The sequence below is a fragment of the Trachypithecus francoisi genome, unplaced genomic scaffold (genome assembly GCF_009764315.1).
Source record: "Trachypithecus francoisi isolate TF-2019V2 unplaced genomic scaffold, Tfra_2.0 Lachesis_group16, whole genome shotgun sequence".
Taxonomy (NCBI): domain Eukaryota; kingdom Metazoa; phylum Chordata; class Mammalia; order Primates; family Cercopithecidae; genus Trachypithecus; species Trachypithecus francoisi.
The window spans coordinates 62,630,362-62,654,685 of NW_022681461.1; the positions used below are offsets into that span (position 1 = coordinate 62,630,362).

General features: G+C 46.8%; 1 pseudogene across 1 annotated transcript; it reads right to left on the reverse strand.

The window, feature by feature from the left end:
* Window positions 1-17,355: 17,355 nt before the first annotated feature.
* On the reverse strand, window positions 17,356-23,289 carry LOC117098715 (annotated as a pseudogene). Its single transcript, XR_004443559.1, has 4 exons — window positions 22,996-23,289; window positions 21,827-21,938; window positions 21,195-21,255; window positions 17,356-20,939 (listed from the first exon to the last, which is right to left on the reverse strand). The product of XR_004443559.1 is annotated as a spermatogenesis-associated protein 31A6-like (transcript).
* Window positions 23,290-24,324: the final 1,035 nt, after the last annotated feature.

A 24,324-nucleotide genomic window follows, 5' to 3' on the forward strand; every position in this document is an offset into this window, starting at 1 on the left:
AAACCAGTAGCTCTAACTGGTCCACTTGGTGGCATAATCTCAAAGGTACACATCATTCTAAATACAATAGCCCTTGGAACAATTACGGGGTTAGGAGTGCCAGTCCCCTCCACTCGGCACACTCAAACATCCACATATAACTTTCAACTGTCCGAAAACTTAATAGCCTACTGTTGACCAGAAGTCTTACTGATAACATACAGTCGACTAACACACATTTTGTATATGTACTATATACTATATTATTACAATAAAGTAAGCCAGAAAAAATAAACAGTTATTAAAAAAATCATAAGGAGGCAAAAAGAGGGGTGGATTTTGCTGTCTTGGGGTGCCAGAGACAGAAGAAAATCCACATATGATGGACCCTCGAAGTTCAACCTGTTTTTTTCAAAGATCAACTATAAATTTAAACCATTGAATTATTGTAAATCCACAGTGAGACAACCTGCAAAGACAAAGAAAAACTTTAAAAAATCTTAACCTGTTTTAAGTAATCATATTGGGGATAGTGGTGTTGATCATGCTATTGTTAATCTGACACTGAAAATAACTGTTTACATGAGTACTGTAAAAACTGGTATTTTTTGGTATGGGAGAAAGGAGATATGTATATAAATTGTATGTGTTTAGTAAAAATCCTATAGTCTTAAATTATGAACAGAAAGAATCAGTATGAACTCATATTGTATTTTATCTTAAAAAATGTATATCATTTTGTCTTAGCTCTGCCTGTTGATAATGGCCTAGAAGAAATTGCCAAACCAGTAATCATGAACATCTTTTGTTCTTAGATTGTCATCTCTCATGTACATTTTCCATTGAAAGGGACTAGGACTGCTTGAAGCAGCAGTTCTCAAAAGCTTTGCTTCCAAGACTTCTTCAAATTCTTAAAAATTGTTGGAGATCCCAAAGAGGTTTTGTTTATGTGGGTTAAATCTATTGATGTTTACTGCGTTAGAAATTAAAAATTTTAAAGTAACAATGTACTTATTAAAAAATTAGTGAGAAGAATGCCATTGTTTTACATTTTTGTAAATGTCTTTAATGTCTCACTTCATAAATGACAGCAGAATTGCTATAACTACTTCTGCATTCCATCATAATGTAACACATCGTATAGCCTCTGAAAATCCCCATGTATATTTGTGAGAGAATGAAACTTTATAAGGGTAAAATAAAAAGGGCAAATAGTCAATCCTCTGTATCTGTGGGTTCCACAATTACATATTCAGCCAACCACAGACAGAAACTATTCAGGAAAAACAAACAATAAAAAGTAATATGAATTTTAAACAATACAGCATAACAACTATTGACAGAGTATTGACATTGTATTAGGTATTATAAGTAATTGTAACTGAAACACAGGTTTAGTCACTCAACGCTTGTAGAGTCCAGTTAACAAGAACGAGGTCTGGTATAAAGAAAGTGACTTTGTATTCCAAAGCTAACTTAGGGGAAGAAGTATGGGCTTCCAGCCTCTAAGGTACTGCTTCACTTTTAGAGCAGAAAGTGGATACTTTTGAAAGGCAGGGGAGACAGTAAGTGGGTGGGAAGTCCACATGGTAGCTTGGCACCTTATCTACTAGTCAGTCAAGTTGGCATCTTTATGGGCAGACATAAGTTATAAAAATGGCCAAAAACTTTCCTGGTGGGAGAGGGTTTCTCATCAGGTATACTTCGGGTTGTAAATCAACTGTTACCGCTTGAGGCAATCATCTGGTAGGCAAGAGTTTGTTCTGGAGCTTCTAAGTACATTGTTAGATGAACTTTCCCTGTAGGGAGTGTCTGGTGAAGGGGAGGTAAAAGGTTATCATTGCATTTCAAACGGGCTAGTGAGAAAGTCTCCATACTTGCATACTTGAGTTTTTACTTAGGAATTGCAACCTAACTTAATAGATAAGTAAACTGAAAAATCTAATGGAGACATACTTCTGTAACAATAACTGCATCTCAGTTAATCACTGCAGCCATACTTCAGCCACTCACGGGTGGCCAACTGTCCAAACCAGGACCAAATAAGGCAAACACCAAGCTGTAACCAATCTGGCTGTTTCTGTACCTCCACTTCTGTTTTTTTGTATTTTACTTTCCTTTTTCTATTCTTAAAATCTCTCCAACTGTGCAGAGATAACTCTGAATTTGCTGTGATTCTGAGAACCCAATTTGTAAATTGCTTTTTCCTTGATCAATTAAACTTTGTTAAATTTAATTTGTCTACAGTTTTTCTTTTAACAAGGTAGATGAGCATCTGTGGATTTGGGTATCTGAGAGGGGTCCTGGGACCCTCAGTATCCTTGGGGGCATGGGTATGAATGATAACTCTTATTATGAAAATAATCTTGACATCATGGACCCCATAAAATGATCACAGGGAATCTCAAGAGGCCCTGGGCCAAGCTTTGAGAACCTCTGCTTGGAAAAATGGCTAACCCCAGGCCTGGGTTGGATTAGGAAATGTAAAGAAAGCCTGGAACATCTCGTCATGTCAGAAAGCAGGTAAGTTTTAAAGGCCAGTAGGGTTATGTCAAAATGATTTGGTAGCCAACTTAAATAGGTTCCCACTGGTTAAAGATAGGAAAATTTGAGCATCAACAAGTATAATAACTTCAGTGGATTGAAAAATATCAAATATATTCACATACATGAATTCATAATGATTTTTTAAAACCTCACTTGTCACCTTTGGATGATGTTAGGGAACTGTGATATTGTAAAATATATATTTGGTCTTCTTCCCATTTCCTGGCACACAGCTTCTAAAATCCTTGGAATCTCCAAAGTGATGTGTCTTTTTGTATGCTAATGATTCATGAGTGGCTCTCCCTGGATAGCCTCAGGATGAGAATTGGTCACTGGAAAGAATAAGGCATGATTAGAGCGTTGGGACTTCCAGTCCCACCGCCTCACCTTTTGGTGAGGAGAGAGGGGCTGAAGGTTGAGTTGATTACCAATGACCAATAATTTAATTAGTCATGCCTGTGTAATGAAGCGTCCATAAAAATCCAAAAAGACTGGATAGCTGAACATATGGAGGTTCCTGGAGGGTGGCAGAGAGGGCATGGAAACTCCACACCCCTTCCCACATATCTTACTGTGTGCACCCCTTCCATCTGACTGTTCATCTGTAGCCTTTGTAATATCTTTTACAACAATAAGCCAGAAATGTGTTTCCCTGAGTTCTGTGAATTGTCCTAACAAATTAATAAAGCCAGAGCAGGCGGTCATAGAAACCCCAATTTATAGCCGATTGGACAGAAAAATGGGTGACAACTAATTACTTCAGATCTGAAGCGGGAAGAACTCTTATGGGGCTAAGCCCTCAACCTGTGGGTTCTGATGCTATTGTCAAAGGTGTGTGAATCAGAGCAACTCCATCTCAAATAGGAGCTGGGTAAAATGAGGCTGAAACCTACTGGGCTGCATTCCCAGACAGTTAAGGCATTCTAAGTCACAGGATGAGATAGAAGATCAGCATAAAATACATGTCATAAAGACCTTGGTGATAAAACAGATCGCAGTAAAGGGGCCAGCCAAAATCCACCCAAACCAAAATAGCGACGAGACTGACCTCTGGCCATCCTCACTGGACACTCCCACCAGCGCCATGACAGTTGACAAATGCCATGGCAACGTCAGGAAGTTACCCTATACGGTCTAAAAAGGGGAGGCATGAATAATCCACCTCTTGTTTAGCATATCATCAAAAAATAGCCATTAAAAATGGACAACCAGCAGCCCTCAGGGTTGCTCTGACTATAGAATAGCCATTCTTTTATTCCTTTACTTTTTTTTTCTTTTTCTTTTTGAGACGGATTCTCGCTCTGTCGCCTAGGCTGGAGTGCAGGGGCCGGATCTCAGCTACTGCAAGCTCCGCCTCCCGGGTTTACGCCATTCTCCTGCCTCACCCTCCCGAGTAGCTGGGACTACAGATGCCCGCCACCTCACCCGGCTTGTTTTCTGTATTTTTTAGCAGAGACAGGGGTTTCACCGCGTTAGCCAGGATGGTCTCGATCTCCTGACCTTGTGATCCGCCCGCCTCGGCCTCCCAAAGTGCTGGGATTACAGGTTTGAGCCACCGCGCCCGGCCTCCTTTACTTTCTTAATAAACATGCTTTCACTTTGCACTGCGAACTCGTCCTGAATTCTTTCTTGCACGAGATCCAAGAACCCTCTCTCTGTGTCTGGATTGGGACCCCTTTCCTGTAACATATTTCTCTGTCCTGTAACACTGTTTCCAGGTAGATAGTGCCAGAACCGAATTGAATTAGAGGACACCCAGCTGGTGTCTCCTGCAGAATTGATTGCTTGCTTGAGGTCAGGCGGTCGGGGGACGGGGAGGGGAGGAGAACACCCCTACTTCTGGTGTCAGAAGTGGGTTGTGAGACTATAGTGAGAGAAACTGGATTTGTTTTTCCTCTCTATTCTTCAGAAGAACCAACTCATTTTGAAAACGGATAAGGGAAAAACCCAAGCATTTTTCCAGGCTCTCTATACAAATTGCATCTTAAAGTAACAAAATGATTCATGAGGGGAAATTTCTTCAAAGAATCATTAAAAAGCTAATGAAAGAAAACGGGATGGCACAGTTAGAATATCACAATTTTGCAACTGTTCATTTATTAATAAATCAATGCAGTAGTTTATCCATCAATATCTGCAGACATCTCAAAAAGGGACCTACTGCGCCTCCTGGTGGAAAGCTGCCTCATTAGCCTGTGAAGTTGCCTTGCCAAACAAAAATTGAACCTGAATCTGATCAAGTTCCTAGATCTAACTAGTTATTTAATAACAGAGGAGCTCCTTATACAACACCAAAATGATACACTGAGATAAATCTAGATTGTAGGAACTGCATATAAGTTACTCGGTTTCTTAAAAAATATATTGAGTAAAAAGAAAGGAGAGAGAGGAAAATCCATAGATTAAAAAGACAGAGGGAAATTTAAACATTACTCGATGTGATATTAGGGAATTGTCATTAAGTTTTTGTATATGATGATTTGTGGTTATATTTTTCAAAGGAAGCTCTAATCTCTTAGAGATATCTTCTGAAATATTTATAGATGAAAGGGTATGAGGTCTGAAGTTTACATCTGAATAATTGAGAAAGGAGGAAGAAGGCATAGAGAAATAAGACTAGTAATAAGTTGGCAACTGCTGAAGGTATCTGATAGGCAAATGGGGGCTTTTTATAGTCTCTCATATACTATTTTGTAAATATTTAAAAATATTCTAAATAAAAAATTTAAAAAATTATGTCTTGAGGCTGGGCACAGTGGCTCAAGCCTATAATTCCATTGCATTGGGAGGCTGAGACAGGAGGAATGTGTAAGCCCAGGAGTTCGAGACCAGCCTAGGCAACATACTAAGACCCCCCCACCCCGTCTCCACCAAAAAAAAAAAAATGCCTTGAAGTAGTAACTAAACTGTGTATTTAAACTATTACTAATTCTCAGTCTGTCTTATTATATTTTGGACTAAAATTTTGCAACCTACTTAGACTGGAACTCTCAACTTTGTTATGATGAGAGCTGAACAATTGATACTTAAGGGAAAGTAAGCCCCTGAGTGCTTAAACATCCCAGGAAATACTATATTTAGGTCCCCAATTGTTACAGGGTGCAGGCTCAGTTGCTCACCACTTGCAAAGCCAATAACAAGGATGAACTATAGCTAAAGAAAAGTTACTTTATTTCAGAGCTAGCAGTGGAAAAGTGGCTAAAGCTAGTGCCTTAAAGAAACCGTTTCAGCTTTCTAGGTCGGGGTAAAGGCTAAAGGGGAGTTTGGTATGATGGGCATGCAGGAGTGGTGATAGGTGTCAGCCTATGTGACTTGCTCTAATGACTATCTTGAGCTGTTGCCCCATCTGGCGTGTGGGCTGGTGTCATCTCTGGGACAGCCAGGTTGCAAATTAACTGCAGCCTGGAAGTAACCTCTAGGTGGGGGAGAATCCCATAGTAGCTAAATTGCTTCAAGATTCAGTCTCTGGAACTTCTAAGCAAACACGTAATTAGATAAGGGAAACACTGTGCAAGGTGGTGCCTGGCAGAAAGAGTGAGAGCAAAGACTATTATCTCATTGTTAAAGGCAAGACAAGCAAGGAAAGGGCAGGAAAGAGAAAAAAACTTTTAAAAACAGGACACTCAGTTACACAATGAGTCATTTGATTGTTTCCTTTGCGAGTGGAGTTAAATACATTTAGTATTTCTTGAGTTTCGAACCATCATTCTGGCTTACTCTGGGAAATTACTACTTTCCCCCCACTCCCCACCACTACCACATTTGAAAAGAAACATAAAATCAATATTGCTTAGAAAAATATACCACTGGCTATTGCGACCGCATTTCCGTCCTTTCTCACTTATCTCTGGCTGTGAAACTCGTGAGGCTGAGTTGAATAAAAAGGGAGCAGTGAGAGACCGTGTTCAGCTTAGCACAAGCAGAAAATGTGGACTCGGCCGGGCGCGGTGGCTCAAGCCTGTAATCCCAGCACTTTGGGAGGCCGAGACGGGCGGATCACGAGGTCAGGAGATCGAGACCATCCTGGCTAACACGGTGAAACCCCGTCTCTACTAAAAATACAAAAACTAGCCGGGCGAGGTGGCGGGCGCCTGTAGTCCCAGCTACTAGGGAGGCTGAGGCAGAAGAATGGCGTAAACCCAGGAGGCGGAGCTTGCAGTGAGCTGAGATCCGGCCACTGCACTCCAGTCCGGGCGACAGAGCGAGACTCCGCCTCAAAAAAAAAAAAAAAAAAAAAAAAAAAAGTGGACTCAGGAATTCAGATAGTCTGCAAAACCTGGGTAACTACTGGAGACATTCCCACCAGAGGGCACTCTAACTTGCTGAAAAATTATAAATACAAGTAAATTCCATTTTATCTAAGGCCTCAGTAACCAGTCCACAAAACTCAAAGGAGCTAAAGCACAGTGTGCAGGGAAGAGATAGGGTCAGGAAATAAGATGAGGAGGTGTCTTCTGTCAGTAAGATTACCTCTTCAACTTTGGATCTGTCTAATAAGGGTCTAACCTCCAGCTATGTTTTTACAAGCCAGTAGGGGGCTTCATTTGCCCCCGGCAGAGTGTACTAATTGGGGCACACAGGCCATGGGTTTCAGAGGCTGTGGAGAGAAGGCAGGTTTGAGTGCAAGACCTCCCTGTCAGACTGAGTCTGCAACCAGGAATGGAGACGGGAGTTCCACATCCAAGTTCCCTTTCCATCGTTCAGTCAAAAGTTTAAGAGCCTTTGCCCTATCTTCATTTTAAGCACCACTTGTCCCACATAATTGAAAAAAAATTAATTTATCCAGAAATTCCTTTATCTCCCTGTAAGATTCTTTTTTTTTCTAGCAAAAAAAAAAAAAAAAAAATAGTTTCATCCAACCATACAAGACATTGTTATTTTCAAGGGGACAAGGAGGGAAACTTGCTCATGTTGATCAGAAAAATGTGTGAAGATGCATAAGCGAGGGCATTCTCCTACAAATCCCTACTGTGGAACTTTTCTGGTCAGTGTTTTGGAGATACACAGAAACTAACGGCATCAGCAATTCATGGTGAAGTTTGCTACTTAAAGGGCAGATGGTCACACACAGTGTACCAGAGACAGAGTTGTGAGCTGCACCTTTAGTTGAATATTAGTTTTCATCCGGGAAGCACAATGGGCTTGACTACCACTGTCTTCATCTCCTTCTGATATTAGTAGAGCCAAATCACTTGTCTGACGTCTTCAACATTTAGTAGTCGAAAACAATATTCATTTGCTCAAATTTGACTTCTAGTTGGACCCCCGCACTCTTAGTGGCAAGTGGTGCGGTGCCAGTGAAACTCTTAGGAAGAGCAACTGATTGGCCAGGCCTGGTGGCTCACTCCTGTAATCTTAGCACTTTGGGAGGCCAAGGCGGGCGGATCACGAGGTCAGGAGATCGAGACCATCCTGGCTAACACGGTGAAACCCCATCTCTACTAAAAATACAAAAAAATTAGCTGGGTGTGGTGGTGGGCATCTGTAGTCCCAGCTACTCAGGAGGCTGAGGCAGGAGAATAGCCTGAACCTGGGAGGCGGAGATGGCAGTGAGCCGAGATTGCGCCATAGCACTCTAGCCTGGACGATAGAACAAGACTCCATCTCAAAAACAAAAACAAAACAAAGCAAAACAAAAGAAAGAGCAACTGATTAAAATAACTAACTTTGTAACACAGGAGCCCTTGAGTTCTCTGCAAGAGTTTCTGAACTTTGTGTTTTCATTTCAATGATCATTTTAAAACTCTGGCATGAGTATATTCTAGATCACTTGGATAACTACCTTATAAACAAATACCCAAACCGTATGAGTGTTTACAATTGTCTGGGAGCCAAGAGGAGGCCCTGTAATGTTCTGGCACTGGAGAGTTGATTTGCAGGCTATGCTCCCACTTCTCCAATTCCATGGCCATTGAAAAAAGCCCATACTGTTTGATACTCACTCTCGGTTTCATATTTTAGCTTCACACCAAACAAGAAAGGGCCTCTTTCAGGGTAATCAGGACCCTGATTCTATTCCCACATAGAAACTGTTCCCACTCACTACTGGCTTAGCACAACACACAAACTGTCAGATGGCTCCATTACAATGACTTGACTTTTAATTCTCAATTGTTTCTGTTCCTAAGATTTTAGGACTTTCTACCAACTCATAAAAAAAAAAATCTTTAAAAAGGTAAGACAACCTTCACATCTAAGATGCTCAGCTTTAAACTAGTAAGTTCTTAAGATGTTTTTTTCTCCAAGGAAACAATTCTCCTCTTTGCTGAGCAATAATAGAGGTTTTAATATTAAATAAGTACACAAAGTAAAAGAAACAGACAAAAATGTCTTCATAGCAAGGCTGTTAACAGTTTTCTTTCTTTCTTTCTTTCTTTTTTTTTTAACGGGTCTTGCTCTGTTGCCCAGGCTGGAGTGCAGTGGCACAATCTCAGCTCACTGCAACCTCTGCCTCCTGGGTTCAAGTGATTCTCCTGCCTCAGCCTCCCAAGTTGCTGGGATCACAGGCGCCTGCCATCACGCCCGGCTAATTTTTTTGTATTTTTAGTAGAGACAGGGTTTTGCCATGTTGGCCAGGCTGGTCTCAAACTCCTGACCTCAGGTGATCTGCCCACCTTGGCCTCCCAAAGTGCTGGGATTACAGGCATGAGTCACCGTGCCCTGCCAGATTTCGAATATATGTAAAGAAAAAAGTAAAATTTTCAAATACTTGTTTAGATAAGTACTGATATTTTAAAAAAACAACCAAGCCTAAATCCCTAGATTTACAATTTTTAAAAAATAAGAAAAGCAATGCAATTCACAGAATAAAATCTTTTGGAGTAAAGTAACATAACTCTAACAAACTGGTAAATCTAGGCAAGAAATGACTTGCCCAAGTAACAGACCTAGTAGGTGGAGAGTTTATCTGACTCCAGAAACCACACTCTACAAAATAAACATATTGACCTTCAGTATGTATATAATCTGTAACTGGTGTGAAACTGTGGCAGAAATACAAAGAGCAGTGGATGGCTGTGTGAATTGAAGTGGTCACTCGAGAAAACTGGTTGAGATTGTGAACCATAGGGAACAGGGGGTGCTAATTCTGGATTGTTCGGCATAGAGGAGAAAGAAAGAACTGCAGACATTATTACAGTGAAGGAGGGTGAGGCCCTCCTAAAACGGACTGCATTTCACCAGAAGCACTGATCCAGGGGGGCAACTGAAGCACAAAAATGATTCGAACCGGAGTGATGCCACCCACGTTTCTTTCTCTCTCTCTCTCTCTCTTTCTTTTCTTTTCTCTCTTTTCTCTCTCTCTCTCTTTCCTTCCTTCTTTCTTTCTTTCTTTCTTTCTTTTTTTTTTTTTATGGAGTCTCACTCTGTCGCCCAGGCTGGAGTGCAGTGGCGCGATCTCAGCTCACTACAAGCTCCGCCTCCCGGGTTCCCGCCATTCTCCTGCCTCAGCCTCCGGAGTAGCTGGGACTACAGGCGCCCGCCACCTCGCCCGGCTTGTGTGTGTGTGTGTGTGTGTGTGTGTGTGTGTGTGTGTGTGTTTAGTAGAGACGGGGTTGCACTCTGTTAGCCAGGATGGTCTCAATCTCCTGACCTCTTGGTCTGCCCACCTGAGCCTCCCAAAGTGCTGGGATTATAGGCGTGAGCAGCCACCGCGCCCGGCCGATGTCACCCGTTTCTTAGGAAAGACGTTAGCTGTCTCTAAATCCTCATCTACTGTGCGTGGCACAGCATTATTTTACAGTCTTTTGAGATTTATAATTGGCATCATTTGCACAGCGGCAGCGTGACGTGGCTGTGGAGAGCACAGAAGGCTTGTCCCCGGGGAAGTGGGCTCTTCTGGTTGCAACATGGTGGAGGCCAGCCCCCCCACAAAGAGGGAAGGTGCCGCAGCAAACCTCTGAGCAACCAAGAAAAAGAGCACCTGCTTGGAAAAGGTGACAAGCCACGAGGCCATGGGCCAGTTATAAGGATTAATTGTGTTACAGGAATGGTTATAAACCTGACCGACCTCAGAAGGTATATGGAGGAGGCAATTATCAAGCCCCTTGATGGTCTGTGGTTGGATGCCGCGTACTTTGACAACAGTGCGAGCATGGCAGAAAATGTAGCTGTGTATGTAGGGGAAAACCTCCAGAAAGTTTTTCTGTGGGAGTTCTTTGTAAACTATTAATAATGCAACTGGCAATTGTACCGCAGTCTATGAGGGGAAATCACTCTTAGGGATCAATGCTGTAGAAAGATAACTTGTTTTTTGCTTCTTTGCTCAGTGTTAAGAAGTCCTCACATCATTGTCCCCCCTCCCCCCCGCGACATTCTGTTCTGTAGTGCCTGATTTATTGAAAGTAGTATGAGGCCTGTTTTAAACATAAATCTATTCTAAATCTAAATTTGTAATACATTCTGAATGTCATTTAGACAGTCTTTTTCCTGGAGATTAAAAATCACTTTATTTCTAGCAAAATGCTCTGACCTAAAATATTTTAACAACAAAGAAGATCTGTGTTTGTTGTTTTCTCCATTATCTAATTATCGATATCCATTTCATCTGGGCACATACAAATGGTAAAAGTATTTACAAGCTTTGGACTAGGTGAATCTAATCAAAAATAAAATATAGATGTTAATAGAGCCTGGAAATATTGTCAATATCTTTTTAACAGCTTGAGCCTCGTTGATTATTTCTTCTGGGGTAAAGGCTCAAATTTATTCTGTGAAATTAGACACACAAATCATCTGAAGCAATGTATGGCAGATGAATATACAGTGATTGATGGAAATGTTGCTTTCATGCACATTGTTCATTGCAATTTTGCATAGGTTACTGAACTATGAATTACTATTGAGGAACAGCACATTCAACATGGCATAGCAATCAATGCTTTAGTGTGGACATTTTCTATGTTTCTAGACTCTCTGGCCACTCTTAGCAAATTTAAATCAAATGACTGAAGTACAATCACTTATTTTAACTGTGTTAAAATAGTCAATTTGAAAAGTATATTTTTCTGTATGAATTTTTTTTCTACCTGACTCTATTTTGTTCTGATAACTAAACTTATCTATATAAATTGCACTATTGAAAAAAAAGTATAGGCTGGGTGCGGTGGCTCATGCCTGTAATCCCAGCACTTTGGGAGGCCGAGGCTGGTGGATCATGTCATCAGGAGATCAAGACAATCCTGGCTAACATGGTGAAACCCAGTCTCTACTAAAAACACACACACACACACACACACACACACACACAAATTAGCCAGGCGTGGTGGCAGGCGCCTGTAGTCCCAGCTACTCAGGAGGCTGAGGCACGAGAATGGCATGAACCCGGGAGTTGGAGCTTGCAGTGAGCCGATATCAGGCCACAGCACTCCAGCCTGGGTGACAGAGTGAGACTCCATCTCAAAAAAATAAAAAAAAAAAATAAAGTAAAATAAAAATTAGCCGGGCGTGGTTGCAGGTGCCTGTAGTCCCCGCTATAGGCTGAGCTCGGTAGCTCAGGCCTATAATCCCAGCACTTTGGGAGTCGGAGGCGGGCGACCACAAGGTCAGGAGATTGAGACCATCCTGGCTAACACAGTGAAACCCCATCTCTACTAAAAATACACAAAATTAGCCAGGCATGGTGGCAGGCACCTGTAGTCCCAGCTACTCGGGAGGCTGAGGCAGGAGAATGGCGTGAACCCAGGAGGCGGAGCTTGCAGTGAGCCGAAATCACACCACTGCACTCCAGCCTGGGCAACAGAGCGAGACTCCGTCTCAAAAAAAAAAAAAAGAAAAGAACACAATACAACTATATATATATATGTGTGTGTATATATATATACACACATAATCTGAAGATCCATGTCAATTCCTTTATTTTATGATGCAGTGACATTGTAAGGAAGTAGAAAAACTAAGTTAAAAATGTTTAATTATGAAGAATATAGAAAGGGGATTTCTTGTTGAAACAAATAGGCTAAAAGAGGCTTGGTATCAGCTCTGCCTCTCTTAGAGGAAGGACTGTGACCCTGTTGGATAATCTAGTGATAACAGCTGATGTTAAAATAGATTCTACCAAGGCAAGGACAACGGTTTGCTTATGAGCAGTGAGGAGTATGTAGTCTTACCATAGTCCACCCTTTGGAAAGTGCTGCATATATAATTAGTAAGGCCATTCATATTCATTTTTATTATACAAATGCTGATTAAATGTATACCTTCTTCCACTCAGATGTTAATGTGTCCCTTCCTCAGTATATTTATTAGGCTATGAGTATATCTCAAGCATAGATTAATTTGTTTTGTAAGATTTCAAAACATTCCTTTTTTAGCCCTGTAATGAATATAAAATGGATCCCTACTGCCTATCTTAGAAAATGTGCATTTCATAGAACGATTTAAAAAATAAATCCTTTTAAATTGCCCACCTGCTTAAGCTGTGTTTGCGGAACATTAGAACTATGTCATGTCTTAGAAACGTGTCATACTACTATTTGCGGACATTACTGCATTTTAAGGAATAAAATAATATTATTAAGAAGTATTTTTTCAAGTGATACAGTAAGAATATTGCTAGAGATTTGACCTATTTGTGAAAAATCTTTGCATGATTATTAGCCTGCTAAAAATAAAATGAACTCTGCAAACGTGATCCAAGCTGTTCTGTATGAAATTATGTGCTGGCTGCACAGTCCCCTGGGAGACCAGTGTGAGTCCAGATGCCTCTTTGCTGGTTTGTTTCATTTCTGGGGTTCATTTTGTTTAAAGGTTTTTATCATATTTTCAAAGTACAGAAGTCAGGCATGTCAAGTTTAAGTCTTGTCCCCCCCAAACTTTAAAAAATATATGATATTGATATAATTTGGCTGGATAATAACAAACTGGACAAATAAGATATTTTCTTTCATTGAAGGTTGGTAATATTTTACTCATTTAAAAATTTTTGGGTGGGCACAGTGGCTCACACCTGTAATCCCAGCACTTTGGGAGGCCAAGGTGGGTGGATCACCTGAGGTCAGGAGTTTGAGTCTAGCTGGCCAATATGGTGAAACCCTGTCTCTACTAAAAATACAAAAAATTAGCCGGGCATGGTGGTGCATGCCTATAATCCCAGCTACTCAGGAGGCTGAGGCAGGAGAATCTCTTGAACTCAGGGGGCGGAAGTTGTAGTGAGCCAAGATTATCCCACTGGATTCCAGCCTGGGCGACAGAGCAAGACTCCATCTCAAAAAATAATTTAAAAAAAAGAATTCTCTAAATTGTGGGTCAGAATTCAAGCTAATAGAAACCTGTGGGAAAAAAAGCATTTGCAGGTCTACTTGTGGAATCCATAATTCTTTTCAGAGGCAGCGACGTTACCAAAGAAAAAAATTGTATGAGCATGTCCCCAAGCAGAAAACCCCCTTCAGTGCAATGCTGACAATATCTGGGTGTTCTGGGGTTCTTGGGGAGTGCAGCTGACATCCCGGCTGTGCTGCTCATGTGCTAAGTGGTTTTGTATCCACTGAGAAGGACCTGTCAACAGGTGGCTGCTCGGGCCCCTAAAGAACGGATGTGTGGTGTCTGTGAAGCCTGTGCCGGATCTCTGAGGAGGATCTGTGAGGGGCATCTCACCTACGGCGAGGACGCTGTGTGAGCGCCGTGGGGGAGGCCTCAGTGCCAGGCTCCTGCTGAGAACTCTGAGTGAGGTCTCTGTGGAGCCTCAGCGTGAGGTTTCTGCCCGAGTTCTAAGTGGAAAGTCTCTAGGAAATCCGAGTCTTCCTGTACGAGACCTGTGAGGCCACATGAGGTCTCTGTGGGAGGACTCCGGGGCAGCGAGAGGGCTCTGTTGTCTCTTGTGAGGCCCCTGTATGAGGCCTTTGCAGAAGGTCTCCGTGGGAGCTATCTTCCAGAGGTCTCTGTGGGGTCTCTGTGGGAAGTCCCTGTGTGAAATCTCTGTGTGAGGGACCATGGGACTAGATGAAGTCTCTGTATGAGGACCCTGTGAGAGCTCTACAAAATCTCTGTGTGGAATGTCTGAGGAAATTCTGTGTGAGAGGTTTCTGGGCCATGAGTGTGGAGCAACCTGGGGCCTGTGTGTGAGGAATCTGTACAAGGTCTCTGTGGAGACGGGGAGATCTCCAGGCAAGGTCTCTGTGTGAGGAGGACTCTGAGAGAGGTCTCTCTGAGGCAGTGGGGGGTGCTGTGTGCCCTTTCTGGAGCTGGAGGCCAGGGGTTGCAGTGAGCTGCATGAGTCTCTGCATGAAGTCCCCCGTTTTATGGCTCTGTGTGAAGTCTCTGAGGCCTTTGTGGGGTCTCTGTGTGAGGTCTCTGTGTGAGAACCATGGAAGATCTCTGACATTTGCGGGAGGTCTCTGTGGGACTGAGTGAAGTCTCTCAGTGTGGCCTCTGTGGGGTTCTCTGTGTGAGGACTCTGGGAATCTCTGTGCTAGGTCTCCGTGGGGCACCATGAGGTCTCTGAGAGCTCCGTGGGGTCTCTGTGGAGGCTGCAGTGTGTCTCTCTCTGCGGCAGAGAGAGGTCCCAGCGTGCTCACTCTGTACGGGATGTCTCTGCGAGGTTCCTGTGGGAGGTCTCTGTGGGTCTCTCCATTGCTGGCCTCGCTGCCCCTCATGGGAGACGGAGCCGCAGAAGGGCTCAGGGCTTGTGGCTTCCTGTGTTCTTGTTGGTCTCTCAGCGTGGCCTGTGGCACTTCTAGCCTGAGCCGTGGGCTCCACATCCCGCTCCTCCACATCCCAGAACTTGCCTCTTGGTTTCCTAAGGGAACCCGGCAGCAGCCAGGCCTGGCCCATCCTCAGCGGTCAGGGTCCCAGCTCTGTGCCACACTCTCCTGAGCTCCCGGGGGACCGGGGGTGCTCTCTGCTCCAGGTCCCTGCCCCTCCTGCTAATCCTGGCTCCGCTGTCACTGCGGGGCCCACCTTGAAGGCTGCCTCAGTTATCCAGGCCCCGGAGAGGACCAGGCCCCAGGAGAAGCCACAGGCTGGGGACTGTGCCCACTGCCCCCTCCATCCCAGGTGCCAGCCAGCCCCATATGTTGGGGGCAGGGCCATTTCCATTGCCATCTAGATCAGTGGCACTGCCTGGCACAGGCCTCTCCACCACTGAAATGAGGCCCCAGGACCTGGGCCTCCTGCACGCCTGTATGTGGCACAAGGCACAGAAAACTCCCTCTAGAGACCTGGCTCCTCCTGTCCCCGATTTGTGGAGACCTCCCGTTTTCCCATATGGACAGGGCCCAGAAAGGAGGAAAGCTGTGCTGAAAGCAGAGGGAGACAGCAGGGACCGCTCCTGCCCTGCCCACCCCCTGCCCATTCTGGACAGGTCACTTCCAGCTCCGTTGTGTGTTCAAATCCTGTCTGCCTGCCTCTTCCCCTGCTGGTCTTTGGGGCAAGCCAGGACCTCAGGAGCCAGGGGAGGTTGGCTGTCTGACCCCAGCTCGGCTGCTGGGCCCTTGGAAGTCACCACCTCTCCCCCAGGAGCGGTCCTGGGGCTACGTGTATATTAAAGGTCACCAGACTCCAAGTTATGCCTGCGGTTCTCTAGTCCTTGCTTTTTCACCTGTTGTCAACACATCCTTGAAAAAATTCAATAGATGGGCCAGGCACGGCGGCTCACACCTGTAATCCTAGTACTTTGGGAGGCCGAGGCCGGTAGATCACCTGAGGTCAGGAGTTTGAGTCCAGCCTGGCCAACATGGCGAAACCCAGTCTCTACTAAAAATACAAAAATTAGTAGGACGTGGTGGTGGGTGCCTATCATCTCAGCTACTTGGGAGGCTGAGGCAGAAGAATCGTTTGGACACATGGGCCGGAGGTTGCAGTGAGCCGAGATTGCGCTACTTCACTCCAGCCTGAGCAAAAGAGCGAAACTATCTCAAAAAAAAAAAAAAAAAAAAAGGTTCAATAGGTTATTATGTGCAAGTTTATCAAAGATGTTAAGAAATTCGTCTTCCTTATTCACTTTGCCACTTTGCCATCTCACTAATATGACCCTCTGTGTTGGGGGTAAATGTGGTTTTTCTAGGTCTGTGATCTGGGAGCTGGAGCAGGGACGGACCCTGGGGTGGGGCCGGGATGAGCCACTAGGCCCCTTTAGGCCTCTCGAAGGGGCTGGAATGTCAGAGTCTCCTGGGTCACGGCACCACTTGTGGCTCCCTCACACACACTTCACCCCCTTTGCAGTTCTCTGTCTGCATCCCCTGTAGCTCTACAGAGTCCCACCATCAGAAGCCTCTGCACGCACAGGCATACCCTGCTCCATTCACCCAGAATGACTTCTTTGAAGCTGAGAGACACGTAGGTGAGATAGACAAAGGCAGGTGACCCAGGAGCAGGGTCTTTCACTCATTTGGAGCACGGGAGTTCAGGGCCCTCCGCAGCCTCCATGAAAGCTACGCCCCCCCGCTCCCCACCCCCCACCTACACATGCACAGAGCTGGAAGGTCTGTCCCCACCGCCACTCCAGAGTGCGAGAAAGGGAGAGGCAGTGGGATGGGGACTCTGTGCTTCTTACGTTGGCTGAGCTAAGAGGGTCCATCTCCATCCCAGCCTTTGTCAGGGAGAGAAGGGGCTTCCCAGGGGCAGGCATTATCTATTCTCCACCAGGATACCCAGGGTCAAGACTTCTCCCACTTCTGAACTCAGGGCCCAGCACTCTCCCACCCAAACTTCCACTATTTTGTGACACATGAAGCTACTGGGCTGTGGCACTTCCTGGAGCCTGCATGGCGATGTTCAGCCCTGTGACATCTCTGCAAACCTTCTCCCTAGAGCTGCCTAAACTTGGAGGTAGACAGTAAGTAGTGGAAAGACAGTTGAACAGTATTTCAGAGTGGGCTCTGAAATAGGTTCATAGGTTTTTCTCATCTTGTTTTTAGAATTTTTTGTTGTTTGTGTAAAGACAGTGTTACGGAAACGTAAGGTTCAGTGAAGGAACTCAGGAAGAAGGTGGGGTTGCAGCATCACTGTCAGCACCCGTCCATGTCCTGTTGCTTCTAGAAAGCAAGCCCACACCAAGCACGGCACAAATCAAAGCCATCAACCTCTTATGAAGAAAAACAATATATATTTTGACCAAATTAGATACCTCCCCGAAGAAGACAGTGCCTGGGACAGGCACTGTGATGGTGGCTGGAGGCACCGGGTGTCTTCGGCCAGTGCTGAGGGGGACTGACTGGGGGTACAGCTTTCTTGGGGAGCAAGAGCTGGGGATGTCGCGGGCCCCACGACATTTTCTCCTCCAGCATCTGTCCGACTGCTGTCATGAGCCGCTGAGCTTCAGCACTGCTGCTGTACACACAGGACCTATTTTGTCCTATGTTTTGGCTCCCGGCAGTGACTGGTGCTTGCTTGCTTTTTCTCTTTGGGAAAAGCTGCTGGAAAAAATGCTTTATGTTCTCTCCAAGATGGCTTATTAAAGGAGGCTGTTTTTTTGATGGCACTGTCTGGACCCTTTCATCCCGATGAGTGTCTATCGGGCTTTGTCTCTTGCCCGAGACTTGACGTTTGGGGTTCTTGGGCTCCCTGTACTCCAGGTTGCTCCTTCTGGCTGCCATGAGGTCACGTAGCTCCTGGGAAGCCCGCATGTTCCCAGCAGGCGTGCTCTGGAGATGGCGCTGGGGCACTTGAGGAGCCAAATTCTCTGCAGCCAGGGGCAGAACAGACGCTTGTCCATCCGCAAGGAGCACAACAGCAGCACAAACTTGAGGCTGGGTCTCTGACTTCGTGGCCATTCCAGCCTCAAATTCATTAATAACCTCCTCCATAGGACACAGCTGTCTTGGATCTTGGGCGACAGACATTGTAGGAAAACTTTTGCTGGTCCTTGGAGCCTCGAAACCATGCACATCTTCCCTTGTGGCTTGGAGGTTTGCCAGCATACGGGTTCCTGAGGGGACTCTGGGTTGTGGCACTGCCTCCCTGGTCTCTACAGCCCTTGAAGACTGGGTTCCTAAGCTCCTGCTCTGCTGGGTGCTGCCTGTGAGGCTGTATGTGAGGGGCTTAGATGGCCACATGCCCTCCTGTGCAGCTGGAGGAGGCTTCAAGGGCCCATGATCATTCCAAGATGGGATCCCTGGCGGAGCCCTCTGGAACTGCTTACATGCAGGGGAAGAGGCCAGAAGACTCTCTGGCACGTTAGATGGTTTGGTCAGCACCTGCTTTCTCAGCCTTGCCGTTGGTGGCTCTCTAAGGAATGTGGCCACCTCAACTTTTGAGCCAGCCCCAGATTCACAGGTGGCTGAGGAGGGACCGGCAAGCTGTGTAAGGGACAAGGACGAAACCTTTTCCGTTGTAAAGCAGCGAATGGGTTTGAGGACCCTGAGGGGTAGACTCCACCTGTGTTTGGCCCATAATCTCCCAATATGGGATCCCAGCACCTGCTGAGTACACGGCTCGAGGAAGGGAAGCACCTGGGCTGTGTTCACATAGGCTTTCCCACTTTTCAGGGGTGCTAGATTGCTGGTTTTCACGTGGGTGTTGGACACGGGAAAAGCCTGGTTGACAGCAAGCCGGGATCGACGCACACGCACAGGGATCAAGCCCTCGTTCATCTGGCCCAACTTCCTGCCCACGTGGGCTTTTACGATGTTTTCTACACGATGCCTCTCTCTGAGTCTTAACACATCACTTCCCGAGTCACTCCTCAAGGGCTTCCTCAAGTCCCTTTCCGACTCCTCAGAGGTCGCCCCCAGAACCTTCCCTGGGAAGCTTTCCATGCCCCTGGATAGATTTTGCGGGGTCTGCCCCAGAATTTGCCCCAGATGTGGGCACAGGTCCCTCTGCAGCTGGAACGTCATCTGTGCCTCCTTGCTGCTTTCGCCTGTGGACGTGGAGGACTGCCAGGGCCTGGGTCTGCCCTTGGCCTGACTTGTCCCTGACGATTCGTCCCGAAGCTGTATCAGCTCCAGAGACTCTTGGATCCTTCCCAGGTTGCCCTGGTGTTGAATGAACCACTTTTGAATGTGTTGCTCCAGTTGTCTCCGGACTTCAGGACTGATTGGAAAGTTCTCAGGCAGAATGGATGGCAAGCTTTCCTGGGGAAGGTTAGGAGTGGAGACACTAAACACATCCTGAGATTTTTGGACCCTAGAGGGTAAAGCCAACCCACCTTCTAGTTGTTTCCTCAACAAAGGCCATTGAGGGTGCCGAGTTTCAGGTAGGCAGAGAGCTTGCAGTTTATTCCGCGATGCAGGGCAAGCTACTCCAGAGTTATTAATCGGGGATGGAAAAGCAGGAGATAGGACTGGGAAAGAGGACTGGAGATTGGCCTGAGCCATAGGTATGGGCCGGAATTGGGGCATGGATGAAATAAAGGGTTGGGACTCGGGCCCCAGATGGGACAGGGGCTGGGTCTGGAAAAGCAGTGGGGACATTGTAGTCTCCCTTTGAATTGGGCAGACATTGGAAATCCCATTGAACAAGAAAGGAGGAGACTGTAAAGTGTAAGACCTTTCAGTGACCCAGGCATTAGCCACCAGGGATTCGCTGTGCAGAGAGGGGAGGCCCCAGAAAAGCTGGCTATAATTCTTCAGAAAACTTTCCTGCAAGATCCTAGGATCTGAGAGCTTCTGAGGACTGGGCAGCTGTTTGGAGTTCTCGCCCATGTTCCAGAAGGTTTTGGAGTTGTGGGGTCCTGCTCAGCATCCAGTGATTTAACCAAATTCCCCAAAGAATTCAAGTGCTTTTCTGGGCTCATTTGTTTTGGAAAGGATCCATTGTTTTCTTTTTCCTCCGAAACGTTGACCTTGGCTCTTTCTATGACTTGTATACCCATGACATTCTGGCCATCAGAGTTGAGTAAAACTGGGCTACCAGCTTCCCTCTGACAGGTCTCTGGTGGGTGATGATCTTGCTGGACTGACGAGTTGAAGACACACCAGGTTCTGGTAGTCTCCTGCCACCAGGAGAAGGCAGAAACTTGACTGTTTGAGCCGCCAAGTCCTGAGATGGCTGGGACAGAAGCTGCCAAATCCTTACGTGGTGACAAGCTTTGAGGGACGGTGCCCAGTGGAAGTGCCACTGAGTCACAGTGAGATGGAATTATCAGAGTGGAGTCCCGCAGGGGAGGAGCAGGGAAAGCTTTTGGAGGAGACGGAGAGCAGGCCGGAGGATCAGGGGTGTGTGGTGGGTGAGGGAAAAGTGCAGGTGGCTCGGGTGAGGGGCTTTCTGGGGGAAGGGAAGGTTCTGGTGGCTGGGAGGCACTTAGGGAGGAGACTGAGGTGGTCATTGGACCTGGTGATGGGGCGGAGGCCAGATGCTGAGGATGCTTGGTTCTAGGATCCGGGGAAGCTAACGGGGAAAGCACGGGAGCAGCATCTTCCATAGGCTCATGAGAGGACCGGGAGGATCCATCAGGTGCTCTTTTGCCCACCTCACCTGGGGGGTCTGGACCGGAGAGCTGACCAAAGTCATCTTTGCCAGGATGTGGCCCCAGGAGGCTGCAGGAGACAGGAGGCACAAGCTGCAGCCAGGAGCAGGTAGGGCCGGGGGGCAGAGTGGGAGCTCGGGTCACCGCCCCTCCACCACCCCACATCCTGACTGCCCAATTCTCCTGCTACCCCTTGCCCCAGGGTTTTACTCCCATCCTCTGTCCCCCTGGCCTCCCCATCCCAGGTCAGCTCCAGGCTGCCTATGGCCCTGGGGTAGCATCCCAGCCCTAGTAGGAAGGATGAAGGGAAGGGGAAGTGCCTCACCTCTGCAGTTGTGAAAACAGGTTCCAAATCTCCTCCAGGCCTCTTGGGCAAGCTCTACAAGCTGGAAATCAGGAGACCGGGTTAGGGCAGTGCAGGAGGGGCCTGGGATCTCACAGGAGGATGCGTGCATGTTTCTTTAGGGAAGACCATGGGGAATTAGACCCTGGAACCCGCACATCTGTGTCCAGAGCCACATGGCCCTGAGGGTAATAGCAAGGCATGGCGGGCAGGGCTTTGTCATTCACAAAAGGCTTCCACACACGGACCCCCCCCCCCATCCCCACAGTCCTCACAACTGCCCTGTGGGGAGAAAGGACTGGGGTGGTCTCAAAGAGGAATCAGCCTTAGTAGAGTTGAACTGCTGTTCCCAGGGGCCAGGAGGCCCCCTCACCCCCTCCCATCCAGGCAGGCATTGTTCTCCCCACTACACACATGCTGCCCCCTGCTGGGTAAGGCCCAGTCCCTGGCCCACCAAGGCTTCATTCCAGCACGGAATCTGAGAAGGACCCGGGGTTCTGATTTCCTTCCTATGAGCCCCCGCCTCAGGCTTCTTCAACTGACTTCTTCAGAGTCAGTTCCCTCCGGGACAGACGAGATCAAATTAACTCTGGTGTGCCCTGGCAGAGCCTTACCTCTCAGACTGTGGTTTTTCATCCTGCCTCTGGGCCTCCCTCTCCGCCCTACTGGGCACTGGGAGACAAGATGACGCGGGGAGACAAGATGACGCGGGGAGACAAGATGACACTGGGAGACAAGAAAGGGAGAGGAGCTAGGACCGGTTCTCAATCTCCGCCCCCTGCCCAGCCGCCCCACGCTGCACTCACGAACCGCATGGCTCTGTCTCGCTCAGGGAGCTCTGTGTGCTTCCTCCCACTCATGTTTAAATGGATGACAAACTGCTTTTCTTCTTAGAAAAACAGGAAGAGGGGGCCGGGCGCGGTGGCTCACGCCTGTAATCCCAGCACTCTGGGAGGCCGAGGCGGGTGGATCACCCGAGGTCAGGAGTTTGAGACCAGCCTGGCCATGGTGAAACCCCATCTCTACTAAAAATACAAAAATTAGCCGGGCGTGGTGGCGGGTGCCTGTAGTCCCCAGCTACTCAGGAGGCTAAGACAGGAGAATAGCTTGAACTCGGGAAGCAGAGGTTGCAGTGAGCCGGTATCGCTCCATTTCACTGCAGCCTGTGCGACAGAGCGAGACTCCGTCTCAAAAATAAAATAAAATAAAATAAAAATCACACACACACGGATTTTCAATATGAGGTCCACCACGGCCCTGTCAGTCCCTGTTCCTCTGCTCGAGGAACACCCAGGCTCAGGCCCACAGGCACCGCTGAGCTGTCAGGTAGGATTCTGCTTCCCAGGAGACCAGAGGAGACGCCAGGCCCCGGTGGGAGGCCCTCGGGGGCTCGGCACTGCCCCCAGATCACCCCATACAGAGGAGACTGGGCCCCGAGCCACCTGCCCCAGGAGCTGATGAGCCAGGGCTCAGGGTCTGGCCTCGGACAGAGACCTCCCCCGTCTCATGGCCAGTCCTGGCCGCTGAGCCCACAGGTTTGATTTTGTCTTGACGCCTCCTGTGCTCCCCCACAGACGGACTGAGAGCTTGGCATGGAAATCCCAGTACACCATCTACCCCTACCAACCCTGGCTGTCCTGCCTCTCCCTGGAAGGATGATGTTCTGGTCTCTCCTGAGACTTCCCATCGCAGAAGTCTCTCCACTGGATTTGGAAAAGTGGAACTAATAATAAAAAGAAAGGAAAGAATCCAGCTCTGTGGGTCCAGACTGAGGGCTCCTTACCTTTCTCTTCCCCGGCGATGGTGAGGGTGGGTCATCACAAGGGAGGTAAGAGAAGTAGGGGCGTAATAGGAAGAAGAACCCCAGGGCAAACACCAAGGTGAGGAAGATATCCAACACCCATGGTGTGGAGCTGGGGGCGTTTAGCCACGAGGCACTAAGTAATTTTAGAGGAAGGGGAAGATTCTCCATGTGAATAGGCGCATTGCTTTCAAGCAACTGAGCTCTGGGCATCCCCGTGGAGACTAGGGACTGGGGCCCAGGCCTGCATCACAGAGCTGGGGCCTTCACATCACAAAGGGCTTCTTTGTTGGGGAGGGGCAGCGGGAGGGGGAGGATAGTGGGAGGGGGAGGGGCAGCGGGACGGGGAGGCTGAAGCACAGCCCTTCCCCACCCTCCAAGCCGGGGATCCCTCCACCCTCCCACCTTCCAGATCCCTCCTTCCCACTAAGTCTTGTCAGTGATAGAACTCAGCCAATTTTCTATGTTTTCTCCCTGGAACACAGATATTACCTGGTTCCTTTTATCTGTTGGAGACGGTGGCTTCAGGTTACCTATTCTATGGCCCTTGAAAATCTGAAGTTGACTCTGAAATTTTGGCTATGTACCAGGGATTTTTATTCTGAGAATCTCGTTCGTCCTCAACTCCAGCTTTCCCACACAATGTTTTTGTCTTATATCAATCCAGGGACAAAACGTAAATTTCTCTTACACTTATGTAGTTTTGCAAATTTTGAAAAGTAAGTTTTAAAAAAATTATTTCTATCTCACTTTGAATCAAAGGGACCTACCCACATACAATTAAGATTTTTAAAAAAATTTATTTATGTATTTATTTTATTAAGTTTTGGGGTACATGTGCAAGACATGCAGTTTTCTTACACAGGCAAATGTGTACCATGGTGGCTTGCTGCATCTACCAACCCCTCACTTAGGTATTAAAAGCGGCATGCATTAGCTATTTTTCCTGATGCTCTCCCTACCACTGGCCCTCCCTAGACAGGTGCCAGTGTGTGTTGTTCCCCTCCCTGTGTCCATATGTTCTCATTGTTCAGCTCCCACTCATAAGTAAGAACATGTGGCATTTGGTTTTCTGTTCCTGCATTAGTTTGCTGAGGATAATGGCTTCCAGCTTCATCCATGTCCCTGCAAAGGACTTGATCTCATTCCCTTTTATGGCTGCGTAGTATTCCATGGTGTCCATGTACCACATTTTCTTTATCCAGTCTATCATTGGTGGGCATTTGGGTTGATTCCATGTCTTTGCTATTGGGAACAGTGCTGCAATGAACATACACGTGCATGTATCTTTGTAATGGAATGATTTATATC